Source organism: Furipterus horrens, unplaced genomic scaffold, assembly GCF_987537825.1.
Source record: "Furipterus horrens unplaced genomic scaffold, mFurHor1.1.pri manual_scaffold_5, whole genome shotgun sequence".
Taxonomy (NCBI): Eukaryota; Metazoa; Chordata; class Mammalia; order Chiroptera; family Furipteridae; genus Furipterus; species Furipterus horrens.
The window spans coordinates 154,796,229-154,812,537 of NW_028327175.1; the positions used below are offsets into that span (position 1 = coordinate 154,796,229).

The 16,309-nt window shown below is 39.3% G+C and overlaps 1 pseudogene; it reads left to right on the forward strand.

Moving 5' to 3' along the window:
* The window catches only part of LOC150010144 (glyceraldehyde-3-phosphate dehydrogenase-like), a 67,925-nt pseudogene extending 52,140 nt beyond the window's left edge, over window positions 1-15,785 (forward strand).
* Window positions 15,786-16,309: the final 524 nt, after the last annotated feature.

A 16,309-nucleotide genomic window follows, 5' to 3' on the forward strand; every position in this document is an offset into this window, starting at 1 on the left:
CTACTCAATACTAGTCACTTTTTAATCCTTGCTGAAAAGAACCTTCTCTTTGAGCAGGGAGGAAACACACCATCTGAAAACAGCATTACGCAGCCTCTTTGCAGTTAAGTGTGCACATGTGACTAATTCTATCCAATGGCTATAGGTGGAAGTTACTGAGTGGGGGGCTTCATGGAAACTACCCTCAAAAGAGGGCTAACTTGTTCAATAAGGTCTGAAAATAAAGTTGTGGTTGCTGGAGCTATTATAGCCCATTTGTAAATGTGGTGATACCTTGAGGTTAGAAGGCATATGCTAAGCTAAGGATTGTGGAGAAAAAGGGGAGGCTGGGACACTGATGACATCATGAAGCCACCATATCATCCAGGGGATGCCTTCCTCTTTATTTATTTATCTGCATGTGAGAACAGTTGTTGGGTTTCTGTCAGAGATGAATATAATTTTTAATGGACAGAGCTTCTTCATCTCCTAGGCCATCTTGAGACATGGGAAAGAGAAGCCTCCCTACTCTGAGTCATGAAATCATAGTCATTTAACCTTGAATAGAGAACCAGACATTGAAGAAGTTAATCATTTTCTTTCAGATTTAAATGTTCTGTTTTTCTTTCAGATTACAAAAATAATGAATTATTGTCATGAGAAGAAATTCAAGCAAAACTAAAGTGTACAAAATAAAAAGTGAGACTATCTTCTGATTTCTACCCTTTAGAGTAACCACTGTTAATTGGGTTTTGTGTTTAAAAAAAAAAATGTATCTCTTTTTATATACACATAGAAAAATAATTTAAAAAATTATTTTTGACAAACATGTTTTCTACAAGGAAAATAAATTTATAAGCATCTTGGGGAAATCCCGATACTGAAAAAAGATTGTAACCATAAATAAATAAAATTAGCTGTACTATAACTATTGTTACCGTTTTAATGTATGTAAAAGATCATTGATAATCTCATCCTAGAGTGATTATTTCAAATCCCAGTTCTTCAATGTCAGCAGATTGCCTGACCTGTTCTTCAGGAAAAATAGAGGTTACCAGGTGGAAACTCTTTCAAGTTCCTGCCCTCCCAGCTACCCTATTTACACCTTATCTTCCCATCTTCTCTAACAGTTGTGTGCCTTTCACCTGTGCACTGATCCTCTCCCTCTCACCTCCTGTAGATCTTGCCCCATTCATTGTTTTCTTTCCCCTGAGTCTTCACTTTCTTCTTCTCTGTTATGCCACTCAGTGTAAAAATGTTCAACTCTACAGAAACGAACAAAAAAGACTTCCCTGACCTTATGTCTACTACTGGCCACCGCTCTTTCTCTTTCTCATTACAGCATCACACTTGAGAGTGTGGTCTACACTTGCATGGAAATCTAGCTTTGGTCTCCACCATGCAAATGATAGTTCCCAAGGGATCCACTCAGCGGGTATTATCTTGCTTTTATATTATCAGCATCTGTTTCTGCTGGCTACTCCCTCCCTAAGTCATTCTCCCTTTGTACTCACAACACCACCACATACTTTGTCTTCTGCTTCTCCACCCCATCACTTTAGGTTATTTTTAGGTTCTACTTTTTAAATTCTTATTGCTTCTAAACCCCAGAATTTCTCTACAATAGTACCTTCCAGATCTGGAAAAAGAATCATTGGAGGATAGGTTGAAACTGTGTTTGCATAGAGCTTTACCTGTGCTTGAGAAAACACCAGTTGCCATATCAAAGACTGGGGTTGTAATTAAGTGAGAATAAAGGGATCAAGGGGTTTCATCCTTAGTGCCATTATTGGACACCTACTCTATTTCCACAGTTTGCCAGCTATGAGCTGATGATAGCAAAATACATTTAGATAGTAAAAATCTGCCCAGAACTAGAAAACTAAACTAAATAGTAACAATAGTTACAGTACAGTTAATTTTATGTCCGTGGACACATATATAGAACTAACTGCAAAATCCACAAAGAATGTTATTTTTTTTTCCAAGGTCACACTATATCTGTAAAATGCAGTAACAATCCTTTCTTTTGGGTGATTATGGCTCTTGACCAGTGACCCCCAAACTTCTCTCTGTTCATTCTGCCTTCTGAGCAAATACTACTGAGATGTACAAAATTACTACTGTGCTTGCTTCATGACTGCTTCCCATTCTAAAGCATATTCCCTTTTCTCCTAGTCCTCCCTAAAAGATTATTAAGAATAAGTCCAAACCCTACAATAGCTCCTTCCTATTCCTTCTGACCTAGATGCCTAAGACTTCTCATGGTGTATGTTCTTCCTTGTTGCAGCAAGTCAACCTTCTTCTGTTGGATTCCCTTTGTGTTCCTGGTAATTTTTATTGATTAGCTTTATTGTTATAATTCTCATGCAGTTCTTATCCCTGATTCATATTCCAACTACTTATTGAACATCCCTCCTTGTGTATTTTACCAGTGACTTGAATAAAACATGTCCAAAATTGAACTCATCATTTTCTTTTCCAGATGTGCTTGCTTCCTCTTTCTTTTTTCTCAGCTGATGGGTGGGTCCATTATCTATCTAGTTATCCATTTAGTGTTTTTAAACCAAAATTTTCAAATCATTCTAGACTCTTCTCATTTTTATTTCACTTATTACCAAAGTTCTGCTAGTATAACCCTTAAATATGTCTCAAATATGTCTTTGTTCATCTTTATCATCATGGATTAGGTCTTTATTTCACACTTAAGCCCACTCCTCCCATTTCCAGTATTATCTGTCCAAGAATTAGGGGTCTGTTATTATATGTGAGTAGTTTTTGTTAAATAATAAAATAGTCATTAAGCTCTCTAGCCACGTGTGTTAAAATATTCCCATTTTATGTTGAAGGCTAGTGTCTTAGCAATGTTGGTCATACAAAGAAGAAATGTAATTCTCAAATAAGAAACAAACAAAAGTGGAATGCCTCAGTGGGCAGCATAATGGGAATCTGTTTACTTATTTTGGTGTTGAGACTCTACAAGGAGTAGTGGGTTGTAATTCTTTTATACAACCAGAATTGGACCTGGACATACTTGTCAATGCTTGGGTCTTTGATGCAGGTATCTCAAATGATGTGTGTGTAGAATATTATCTGTGAGACTCAGGTGTAAGTCTCCTAAGGAAATATCTGAAACCTGCAAGTGACAAACTTGACTGGCCATGATTCTATTCTTTCTGTTCTTCATGTTGAATTCCTTTTTATTGTACCTTAGAATAAAATAAATTCTCTTCAAAGGTTGCCATCTAAACTTCTGTATTTAGGGTTTAAGAAAAAGTATTTGTGTCTATTTCTGAATCAAGCTATAAAGGAGCTCTTAGTACCTGGGGAAAAGGGTTAAGGGATACCAGAAACCACTTGGTCAGTTGTAGGAGATTTTACTTCCAGAACTAAATCTTGAAGAGTTTGGGTTTTGCTAAATTAAAAGCTGTAGGATTCTCTGATTAAAATCTTTTTTTGTATGTTTTATTAATTATGCTGCTATAGTTGTCCCAATTTCTTTTCCCTTTGCTCCCCTCCACCCAGTATCCCACTCCCTCCAGCAGTCCCACCCCCCTTAGTTCATGTCTATGGGTCATGCATATAAATTATTTGACTTCACACTTTCCTATATTATTCTTAACTTCCCCCTGTCTATTTTGTAGCAACAAATTATGCTTAATCCCTGCACTATTTCCCCATTTCTCCCCCTCCCCCTTCCTAGCTAATAACCCTCCAAATGATCCCCATAGCTATGATTCTGTTCCTATTCTGGTTTGCTTAGTTGAATTTTGTTTTTCTACTTTTAGATTCAGTTGTTGATAGTTCTGAGTTTGTTGTCATTTTAATGTTCATAATTTTTATCTTTTCCTTAAGTAAGTCCTTTTAACATTTCATACAATAATGGCTTGGTGATGATGAACTTCTTTAGCTTTACATTGTCTAGGAAGCACTTTATCTGCCCTTCCATTCTAAATGATGGCTTTGCTGGATAGAGTAATCTTGGTTGTAGGTCTTTGCTTTTCATCACATCGAATGCTTATTGCCAGTCCCTTCTTGCCTGCGAAGTTTCTTTTGAGAAATCAGCTGAGAGTCTTATAGGCACCCCTTTGTTGGTAACTCTCTGCTTTTCTCTTGCTGCTTTTAAGATCCTTGCTTTATCCTTAACCTTTGGCATTTTGATTATGATATGTCTTGGTATGGTTTTCCCTGGGTCTAGTTTGTTTGGGACTCTGCTTCCTGGACCTGTATGTCTATTTCCTTCCCAAAATTAGGGAAGTTTTCCTTCATTATTTTTTTCACATAATTTTTCAATTTCTTGCTCTTCCTCTTCTCTTTCTGGCACCCCTATGATTCAGATGTTGGCATGGTTAAAGCTATCCCATAGGTTTCTAAGCCTCTCCTCATTAAAAAAAAATTTTGTTTTCTCCTTCTGTATTTCTTCCTTGTGTTTCAGTTCATTGATTTCAACCCTGGTTTCCTTTCCTTCACCACTAGTTTTATGTGGATTTTCCTTCATTTCATTTACTATAGCCTTCATTTCTTTCCTGTCATGCTTTATCTTTTCTGTCAACTCTGTGAGCATCTTTATCACCAGAACTTTGAACTGACATCTTTTAAGGTGGCTATCTCCTCTTCTATCGGATTGGCTATTTCCTTGTCACTCAGTTTTCCCACTGGAACCTTGATCTACCCCTGCTTTTGGGCTGTACTTCTTTGTCTACTCATCATGACAGCTTTCTGTGTTTGCTTTTGTGTCTTAAGTAGAGCTGTTACACCTTTCTGGCTGAATATTTCTTCTTTATTTCTTTGCTGAACCTACCTATAGTTTCAATTTTCTGTTTGTCATTTTTTTGTTTTTGTTTTTAGTTTTGACTTGGTTGTAAATTCCTTCTTAGTTGTGATGGAGACACAGCATGTCTATCTATGCCTCCGTCTTGGCCAGAAGTCCTCTGATTAAAACCTTTCAGTAACCCCCTTTACTTTTCATAAAGATGAAGCAAGTCATTTGCCTAGCTTAAAAGGACTTTAATACCCAATTTCCATTCTATTTTTACTCTTCCATTCTTCTAAGCACACACACACACACACACACACACACACACACTCCAGCCATCTAAAAAATATTGAGGTTTCATAAGATGATGGGTGTTTTCCTCTCTAATTTTTTCCAATTTCACTGCTGTCACTTTTATTTTATCTTACTAACTATCTTGCATGTGTTGGGAAACATGTCTACTGATAGCTTGAGAGTAATACACATTGTAACTTCTATTCTCAGAAAGGGACTGACTTTATTAGTTTCAATTAGAGCAGTCATAGACAACGTCTTTAGTTGGTTTGGGTTGGGTCAGGTGCCCACTCTGGAGAAGTCAGCTCTACTGAGGGGGTTTGAGATCAAGCAGAACATGGCAGAGCTCACTTGAACCATGTGGTAGAGTAGAGGGAGTAGCATTATTCACATGTTGGGAAGTTACTATGCCCAGAAGAAGGGCAGGATTCTGGACAGGCAATAATTTAGGTTTTCTATTCTTTTCTGCTTTGTAAAGTAAGATTGTGTTTTTTGACTTATATCCCTCAAACCTAGCATAGGGTTTGGTATATCATATGTTTCATGGGTGTGTCTGCCTATAAAATAAACGTTCTCATTCACAAAAGGTGCACTCTGAAGAGGACCAGAGAAGGGTAGAGAAATGTAGGAAAGAGTTCCAGTTGTTCTGAGACATGATTGTCCACCACCTGTTTGAGGGGGCAGTAAGTAGATAAGGTTCACATATGGGTAATTTTGATGTTCCTTTTTGTGGTCAACTGTATATAGTGGAAGAGAAATTAGGGAGCTCTTTGCAGATCAGATTATCTCTTTAGCTTTAGTTTTCAGTTTCTAATTATATCAGGTTATCCAGTAGTTGTTTATTGGTCTCTTGTATTTCATGGAACAGCTATACTTCTACCATCTAGTCTCTTCCTTTAGGGCACATTCTTAATTTTTTTCTTAGCATTTTACTCAGCAGTTGTTCAGTAAGTGATAGACAAAAGCAAAATACTGTTTATGTTTTTATGGTATGCTTTGATTTTAAAAACATCTCATGTAGTTAATACTAAGTTTATAGAGCAGTCCATATTGGTGTGTTTCTATCTTGCAAGATCTAGAAGGTTAATTTCTAGACTTTTTAAGTTTGTCTTTAATGAGTTCAAACTCTTTTTAAACTGATGAATTTTTATGCTTTTTGGTTTCTGTAGGTTCATGCTGAGTTAAAAGAAATTTCATGTCACCATTCATTCCATAATTTTGTGTTTCCATTTTTATTCAATGTAGCAGTAAAAGCACAGAAGTTTTTAAATCATGAAAACCTGAAACATCAAAGGTTTGATATTCATGGTTTGAATTTCATGATATAAGGGGAAATTCTTCCTTAAATGAAAATGGTCCAGAATAGGCTCCCTAAAAATGTAGCAGTGGAATCACGTTTGCATGTATTCAGCAGCTGCTATATTCCATTTATGAATTTATATATTCAACATTTTAATTTAGTATTTCAAAGGTGGTTTAGGTGTATCATCATATATCAGTGTTTATCTTTGCTGAAAAGAAAGCTGAGGACTTCCTTGTTGGAATTTCTAGGAATCACAAATTGAAATACACAATGAAAACAATTCCCTCCAGGAAATGGCTCCCAAAGGCCATCTCTTGAGATAAAGATAAGGAAAACTTTTGGATAAGATGCTCTCTATTTTAAACGCTTTTAGATAAGAGAATAAACAGAGAAGACCAGTGACTTTACCCTTTGTACTGGATTGTCTGTTGTCAATTTGGAATCAGCTCCAAATCCCTTGTATAATTTTTTTAAAAGAGAAGACAACTGGGTTTCCCAGAATCTTCCTCTTCCCTCTTCTAACACTGAACCTGGGTTGGAGTCTGCCAATGAGAGGGAACTGGAAAGTGGAAGAGGAGAGGTTGTTATTCTCTGAGGAGGTGCTTAAGGCAGATGAAGATTAGGCAACTTCTTAGTGAGATTCTTTGACACATTCAACTCTATGTTATAGGCTTAAGTTTTTAGCAATAAATTTTGTTTCCCTCCCACAGTTTTTAGAGCTACCTCTAATTTCTGATATTCAAAATTCCATACTTGAGTCGAGAGAGTGGCTTCTGTTTTCCAGACTTGATCTTGACTGATAGTATCTTCATTCTGCTTACCTCAATTTTGTTTGAATATCAGGCTTCTTCACCTCCCAAACATTTATCCATATGGGTGTTAGAATTCTCCAAGATGAAGGCAGAATTTAGAGGACGTTCAAGAGCCAGTAAGTAAAGTTGCTCATTGAAGTTAAAGGATGATCAAGAAATTAGGAGATGGTAGCTTGAGGAGGACCAGAGGATGATGTGGGGCTGTAAAGAAAATATTTATGTTTCTATATGATACCTTAGGTATTTCTGAACTAAGAAACCTGGGTTCTGGGTCAAAGGACAAGTCTTGGTATTTAAAGGGTGGTTAGATGTAAGAGACTATCCTGAGACGTTTACCTTCCCTGAGGTAAGTGTTTACATTTCAGAATAGAAATAAAACCCAGGACCCTGGGGACATTCCAGGGACTGTGAACTTGAAGATGCTTGGCTTCTTCCTGGAGACATTTATTTACATTCCAAAGGATCAGAATTCAGGATCCTTTTCTTCCAAAGGAGAACTTGTTAATATTCTGGAGAAAAGTTTTCTCTCCCTCAGGAGGGAATAGGGCACAGCTGCTCTTCTTTTGATAGGCTCCAACATTCCTGTGTTTTGGGTTCCTTGCCTGCAGAGTAGATCCTTGTACATGTAGGGTGGCATGTAGTTCTCATTGCATAGCTCCAGAAGGGAAAAATTGAAGCAGAGGAGAACTGATGTAGTTATTGCTCTAAGTAATAATAATTCTGCTCTAGAAATCTTGTGTCTACTTTCATAATAACATGAATGAATATAGATAGTAAAGACTTAATAGGTACTAGAATCAGATGGTTTGGCCCTCAAAGGTGGTGGTGGGAGGTTTCAAAATACCAATCAGAATGACCAGGAGAATGTCCCAATGAGGTTGGCAAGGCTGATCTCAGGGACTGTGTAGCATGATGGTGATGAGCAGCCTCTTCTTCTGGGCTGTGAGAGAACTTCGTGCAATCACCTTCAGCTCCACTGGAAGTCTTATTGAATGAGAGGCCTCACGTTTCAAACAGAATTTAACCTCACATTTATGGGGAGGCAGTATGCATAGTGGTAATGATGGGGGACTCAAATGTTAGAAAATTTTAGTTTCAGGTAACAGTTAATAAGCTTGGTAATCAATGTATGTAAAAAGCTATTGTTTCAGGAACTGGAGGTATGACCCACCTTGATTCTAGGAGACCATAAGCAGTTCCACCTTTGTGCCTCGGGAGGACTGCAAGCAATCAAGACGGTATCTGAGCCATGGTACTCCAGGGTGACCACTGCCCGGGGTACAAAGACCACAGCCCAGGGCACAAGGACCACTGTCCAGGACACATGAAAGAATGCTGCAGCTTTTATGCAATTAACTTTTTCCCTAAATTCCAAACCACTTACCTACACTTTTCCTTACGGTCAGTTTAAAATGGAATTTAAGACGGTCTGTTAGGGTACAAACCCACTGTCTTCTCAGATCACTGACCATCTGAATAAAGCACCCATAAAGATTGAATCCCTCTCTCTGCTTACTGGGTCTGGTAGATGACAAGAAGCATGAACACTGACTTTTCCGGTTTCAGTAATGATTATGTAATTTGGATTACAGATGCAACTTTATCCATCATTTATTTAGGTAATACTTATTGAGCATTTATTATGTATAAGACTATTCTGCTAGGTACAGAGGGATGACCTCTGTCCTCAGGGAGTTTATGGTCCAGTATAAGAACCAGACAGAATACAAGCAAACAAAAGAGTGAGATTATACTTTCAAACTGTGATGAAGGAAAGGAATAGGGTGTTATGAAAGGAAATAAGTAAATAAAGATGACCAACTTTAGATCAGGTGGCCAGGGAATGCTTCTCTGAGAAAGTGACAGCTGAGCTAAGACCTGAAGGATGGGAAGGAATTTGGCCACAAGAAAAGAGGGAGTGTGAGGTCTCCAGGTGGAGCAACTAGCACTCACTAGCTGGATATGAAATGCAACCCCTCAGAGGTGTGCTTGAGTGAGGCATTTAACATTGGGGATATTTCTGCATTGGCTTGTTGTTGGCTCTGTTTCTTTATCTTTGTAAATGGGATAATGATACCTACTTCCCAGGCCAGAAGCTTTGCTATCCTTGTGGAGTTGATCTAGTAAAGACCATCTTCCTCCAACTCCGTGATCCAGATAGACTCTGTTCCTTATCTGAAACCAAGTGAACATATCTCAGTAGGGGAGTGTTCTGTTAGGGGAGTTGTATTTGGAGGTAAGGGAAAATGGCCACAGAAGAGTCTATTGCCATCCAAGACCTTGGTTTCTGAGAATGCCTCTTGCTTTAGAATGAAATCTTGAGGATAAAAATGTTCAGCTTTAGTACAAATGTCAGTGAGAGAATTTCTGGAGGATGGGGACTTTTCTTTGGGTCTCTCATCATGCAGATGACCATCATTTTCACTTATGCCTAAGTCTTCTTTGACTTGGGCTTCTGGGGCTATCTCCTTTGCCACGTGTGACCTTCAGGCAGGCAGATAGGCAAACATAGACTAGGGAGGCTTGAAATGGGAAAGAGGAAATTTAGGATGATAGAAAAGGGATGGAGGTATGGGAGCTTCTTCAACTATGATTTCTAGGACTCGTTTACCCATGAGAGTGCTGTGAGTGCGTTTATTTTCCTCACAATGAGGCAGATGTGGACTGGGATTGTTGGATTATGGCATTTCATTTTAAGAGTCTGAAATCAGAGATTCCCGCTTTGATATATACACAGATGAATCAGGAAGCAACTTGGTTTTTGTAATGGCTTCTCAACTCTGATAATACAGGCTGTACCTTATCAGAGTCACACGTCCCTGTGAAGTCTATTTGTTTCCTGTTTTGCTTAGATAAGTAATATCCCTAATGATCATGATAAGATCCATAAATCTAACTTTGAAAAGACTAGACACTGGCTATTATGATTTCATGGTGAATGGTTATTCTGATGAAAGAACTCCCAGTAGAGAGAATGGGAAGCAATAAAAAAACTCCCCTGGCCAAAATCATTCATTTGCTGAATACTTATGTAAAGGAAAGACGAAAAGGGTTCCTAGATACACCTCACATTCTCATTGGTAGTTTTCCCCTCATCTTAACCTGAATTCTTGAAAATACCTATAAATACCTCTAAATATATCACCTGTAAAATTGTAATTCACTTTCCAGAATTTAAGGCTTTAAAATTTCCCACCTTTTTAGAAAAGGAAGTAGACCTGTCCCCCTCCTATGTTCATTCTGTCTTGGTGTCTGCCATTGTCAAAGGAAGTCAGAGAAAACTATATAGGAAGTCATACTCTGTGTGAGAGCCAACCACTAATCATAACTCAGTCTTAATATTTTAAGTGTCTTGGTGATTAGTCACTTCCATTTTCCTCCCAGATGTAACCAATGGCTCATTGCTCTGTGCCCTGCATCAAACTTAGTTCATCATTCATTCAGTAAATATTTACTACGTCCTAACCATATGCCAGTAACATGTTAATCACTGGGTGTATGATGGTAAATAGGAAAGACACAGCCTCTCTTCCTCTTTCCCCCTTCCTCCTTAAAGTCTAGTAAAGAAGACACAAAAAATAGTTATTATAAAAGAAGTGTGGCTAGTGTAGCATTTAACAAAAATGGATAACGTAGTTTGGACAGTCTAGAAAGAAGTGATGTTTAAGTTGAAACCAGAGAATAAGGAGGTGGTGGTTAGAATAAAGAAGGGAACGTGTGTGTCAGGCACATGGAATAGCTTGAGGGAGAGGAAAGAAGAGCAGCAGATCTAGGAATGAAATGATTATATCCACAGTTTAGAGACCTTATACGTTGAATCTGGGTCAGAGCGCAACCTAATGTTGCAAGAGAGAACAAGAGAAGCTATGTTAAAGGTCCTACATCTCTCCCTGCTTTACCTATACCTCATGATTACTTGTGTCCATGCAGTTAGTGACGCTTGGTGTTGAGTAAGATCTCTGATTCTTGTGAGTCTGATTTGACAATATGATAAGGGAGCCATGAGAATGCCCTGTTCATGTCTCCTGCTGCACGGAGCAGAGTTGACTAATATCCTCAGCTTTTCATCTTAGGGATCCACTTATGCCACACTTCCCCAACTGCTCCCAGTTAATGACTGAGCACAGTGGGACAGCTAATGCAGTCAGTCCCACAGGATGCATGGCTCCTCTTGTGGGCAACTTTTGCTCAAGAATTTCCCATCAGTCTGGCTGAGATGTTCTTAGGATTGCACTGCAGTCTGAGAATTTTATACCCAGTCCTCTCTACCCATCCTTTCACAGATACCAGAACTGCATCATGGTCTGAAGGCTCTCTCTGTCACCAGGTGAGCTAGCTAAAGGTGAGGAGAATATAAAATGGATAGAGAAGGTGAGCAAAGATGAGTATCAGTGTGGTCTTGAGGTCAACTACAGTGATGGCAGTTGTAACTCATCTCTAACTTGCCTTTTCAGTTTCTCTCAGGAAGGGGGGACAGTCCATGGGAACCATAGAGGAGCTTCTTCTCAAACATATCTGGGGAAGTAGATCCATGAGATGTGATCTATGGATTCTGGGGACCATGACAGTACACCAATCAAATGTCCTGCTGTAAGGGGAGCATATGTGACTGATGGTTACCATCCCATCTCTGATTCACATCTGACTTTGCCTCAAGACTACACATCCTCTGGGCTTATCCTAGCCAGCCACTGCGTCCAGTGTGACTGCTGGTGCAGGCTCATCCCTGAGGGGTGTGAGACTCCTTAATGGCCAATTTTGCCTTGAAGACTCCCCTCAGCCTGCCCGAAACTTTCTAGGATTTACCCCGTTGCCTGAAATTCTTCCTACCCATCTTTTCCTGTCCCCATTCTTTTGTAAGTGTCAGACTGGCCCTGTGGTTGGAGGTTTCCCACCTCATCCTCTTTCCTCAGCTGTATCATTCATTGGCATTTTCTCCAATAAACCTGCACATCTACTACATCTACTGCCCTCTTGGATCTGCTTCTCTGAAGGCCTGTGTGTGAAACAGAAAGAAGTAGATACAATAGGCTGAATAGTGGAAATGAGGGTGAATTGAGTCAGGAGGACCAGATGGTGGTCTGCTGTGTAAAGTTGTTTGGATATTGTTCTCAGGAAAACCACTGAAATATTTTCAACATATGAGTGACAGGTTTTAGAAAAACAACTTTTGTTGCAGGGTGGTGAATGAATTGGAAGGGAGCATGATGGAAGGCATGTGAATATTGTAGTTACCCCCATAATGGCCTGGATAGTTTATTATATCAACTCTGTCTGTCTTGGGAGAGTGTGAAAAACCTAAAGGTCAGTACTAACTACTCAGTGAATGTTTGCTGAGAATATTTGTCCTTTTTTCTAGATAAAAATACATTCTAGCATTCTTTATCTTTTTGTGTTTGTGTGTTAGCCTAAAATCAATATCTCTTCTCGTACTGAGCTGTCAGCCTAAACTGTGAGGCACTTTAGTAAATTATCCATGATCGCTCTTCTTTGCAATTCTGATTAACTTTCCCACAGGATCTATACTGTTTTGGTACTAGCTCCAAGGAAGAAAATTAGCTATTACTTTCCATCTTAAAAGTCAATTTCAGTTTTTGCTCTGTCAGGTATTTCCAGAAGCAATTTATTTGTATATTCAGCCATTCTTTTTGGTTTAAATGACAAAATAGATGCTCAAATGGCAAGGAGAAAGATTTGGTAAGAAAATTTGTTAAAATGGCATTTGTCTTACTAATAGATAATACCTTTGAATACTTACACCAGCACAATAATAATATTTTTGTATATCGTTATTATATCATATAATCTATCATACTCTTTCTATGTATGTATGTACATCTATCTATATCTATCATCTATCATCTATCTACCTATCCCTTAAAAATATGCAGGGGTTTCTGTGATTAATAAATCTACATTCTTTCAAAAGTCTGAAAACTCTTATTGTGGGCAGCCAATGGAAATTTTTCTCATTAAAAATGGGGGCTAACTTAAGAACTCAGAATTCAGTGATTAAGAACACTGGTTCTACACTGATCATTTTCCCCTTTTATTTTGAACTTGATTACTTTCTCTCAAAATTACACTCAGATCCATATAAAGAACCACTTTTTGTTATAAGGAAGTAAGCAGAATAGCTCTCATTGTCGGTTTCATATTTGTTGGCCACATATAAGTCCAGTAGTCTACTTCCACTGTTTATTTTTTCTTTAGAGAAATTGACTTGTCATTAGGGCATGTCAAAAATTTATTGGAATCTGCTGTTATCAGATTTTGACTTAAGACAGTAGACTTATAGTCTCTCTTGTTTTGCTTACTGTGGCATCATGTGCTTTAATTTTGTTTTCCTAGATGCACCTTTAGGTATAAAGGAGAGGGCTATGCTCTTCTGTATCCAATTATGCTCTAAACAGTGCTGAATAAAACAGAGTATCTTATTTCTCTTTATACTTAGAATCGTTTTTACCTAACTTAGGAATTATTCATGTTTTCATAGAGTCATAAAACATTAAAATAAAAGAGATCTAAGAGTTCATTTTAGTCAATTTCCCATTTTTAGATGATGAAACTGAGGCTCAGAGATGTCACATGGCTTCTCTAGAAGGTCACAATTGTATTAGTTTAGTGTTTTAATCTGGACAGTCTAACTGCTGGAAAAAACAACCTTTAACTCTTAGTGACATGTAAGAAACCATAAGGATTTCTTTTTCACTCATACTATAGTCTACATAGGTCTTTTGAAAGGGGGTTGGTGTATTCTATGCAGTCATTTAGAGACTCAGTGGTTTCGTCACCTCACAAGGACTCATAGCCTGGATCCTCTGCATCTAGCCAGCAGAGAAAGAAAGAGAGAGACAGTATAGAAAAGGCAGACTTGCACTCAAGTCTCTTAGACCCAAAGTGACAAATTGCTTCCATTTAGATGCAAAGGATGCTGGGAAATATAGTTTATTTAGCTGGGTATCCAGGAAGAGAGAACAGATCTCTTTCCATAAAGCATTGTTTTTCAATGTGTCATCTCAGCAGCATCAATTTCACCTGAAAACTTATTTGAAATGCAAATTCTTGGGTCAAATCCACACCTAGAGAATCAGAAGCTCTTGGTGACTCTTGTGATTTTGATGGATGCTAAAGTTTTGAGACATAGTTTAGTGGTTCTCAACCCTGGCTATGCATTAGAATCACCCAGGGAAACCTAAAACAAAATAAAACAACATAAAATTGCCTGGACCCATTATGATCAATTAAATCAGAATATCTAGAAGAGGACCCAGGCATTGGTATTTTAGGATAAACTTCCTTGTTAATGAAAAGTATGACAACTTTCTCAAGATTGTCAGCAATGCCTCTTGCACCACCAACTGCTTGGCACCCCCAGCCAAAACTATCCCTGACAACTTTGGATGGACTCATGGCCACAGTCCACAGATGGCCCCTAGGGAAGCTGTGCCATGATGGTTGAGAACATCTCTGCTTCTACTGGTGCTCCCAAGGCTGTGGGTAACATCATCCCTGAGCTGAATGGGAAGCTCACTAGCATCGCATTCTGTGTCTCCAACCACAGTGTGTCAGTTGTGGTCTTGTAACAGAACCCCTGGGCTGCTTCGATTGAAACAGAACCCACGGGCTGTTTAGTTAGGGGCCCGATTGCCCGCCGCCAGAATCATAACTCTGAATACCAGAGTTTGGTGAAAAGGAAAAGAATTGTTTATTTACACAAAGTCCTGCCTCCCCCTCCCAGACCTGGCCAGTCTTAGAAAGGTCAGAAACACCGTTTTCCCTACTTCCTAGGCACCGTTCAGCTTTACCAGTAGCCGCCAATCACTCAGTTCTGATTGGGGAGGTCCTTTCTGTGTGTGGTGCCCTCCAGCTCTCAATGCAGGACCGCCTGGATTCTCGGCCTCCTTGCAAACTGCCTTCTTCCTGCAAACCGCGTGGATCTCCTCTCCTTCTCAAAGCAGCCTGGCAAGAGCCTCTTCTTAAAGCAGCCTGGAGATCCCTTCTCCAAGCCAGATGGAGGGAGCCCACAAGAGCCAGAGAGTGAGGGCGTGAGGGCCAGAGAGAGCCTGAGAGAGAAAGCCTCCTAGAGCCAGAGCCAGCCCAAAATGTCTGCAGCTCCCTCTCTCTTCCTCCCTGCCTCCTCTCTTTCCCTGCGTCCTCTCACGCAGTGGGTGTTGCAAACAGTTCTGACCATTCACAGAACCCTACGTAGGCTCTGTCTGCTTCTTCTGTACCAGCACACAGTCCAAGATCCCTCCCATCTTCCTGAGTCTTGGAAGTAAAGCGGATCTTTGCAACAATGTATCCAGCCACTAGCTCCAGGCATGCAAGGGCGTCCTGAAAGCTGCTTCCTGCTCCCTATGTCCCAGCTGCAAACTCTGGGGTTTGTTTTTGGACTCCCCTGTTTCTGTAACAGTCTGACCTGCTGCCTCGAGAAAGCTCTAAATATGATGACATCAAGGTGGTGAAGCAGGTGTCAGAGGATCCCCTCAAGGGCATCCTAGGCTATACTGAGGACAAAGTTGTCTCCTATGACTTTAACAGTGACACCCATTTCTGTACCTTTGATGCTGGGGCTGGCATTTCCCTCAATGAACACTGTCAATCTTATATTCTGATATTAAAATGGATTTGGCTATAGCAACAGGATGGTGGACCACATGGCCTTCAAGGATTAAGAGCACTCTGGATCACCAGCTCCAGCAAAAGGCCCTCAGTTGCTGGGGAGTCCTTGCCCCACACTGATCTCCTTACTTCCATCCCAGACTCCTGAAGAAGGGGAGGGGCTTATGGAGCCCTACCTTGTCATACATCATCAATAAAGTTTACTGTACCCCCTCCCCCCAAAAAAGAGTTCCTGGTTATTCTCTGGAACTATTATTCAGTATGATAAAAACCAGTTTCTATTTCTTTTATTGTATAGTGTAACATACAGCTTATTATCTGTGTAACTTTGGTAAATTAGTTAACTTCTCTGAACTTCTGTTTTTTTCTTTTTTCTCTTTTGTCATCAGTAAACTGGGGCAGAATCCTAGAACCTACTTTACTAAGCTGTGCCTATTAAAGAAATTGTGTTTATAAAGTGCTTATATGACAGCTGGCACACAGTCAGTGCTCATGCATAAAAAATAAATTTTTATCACTTTTGATTGTTTTGTTGAGAGA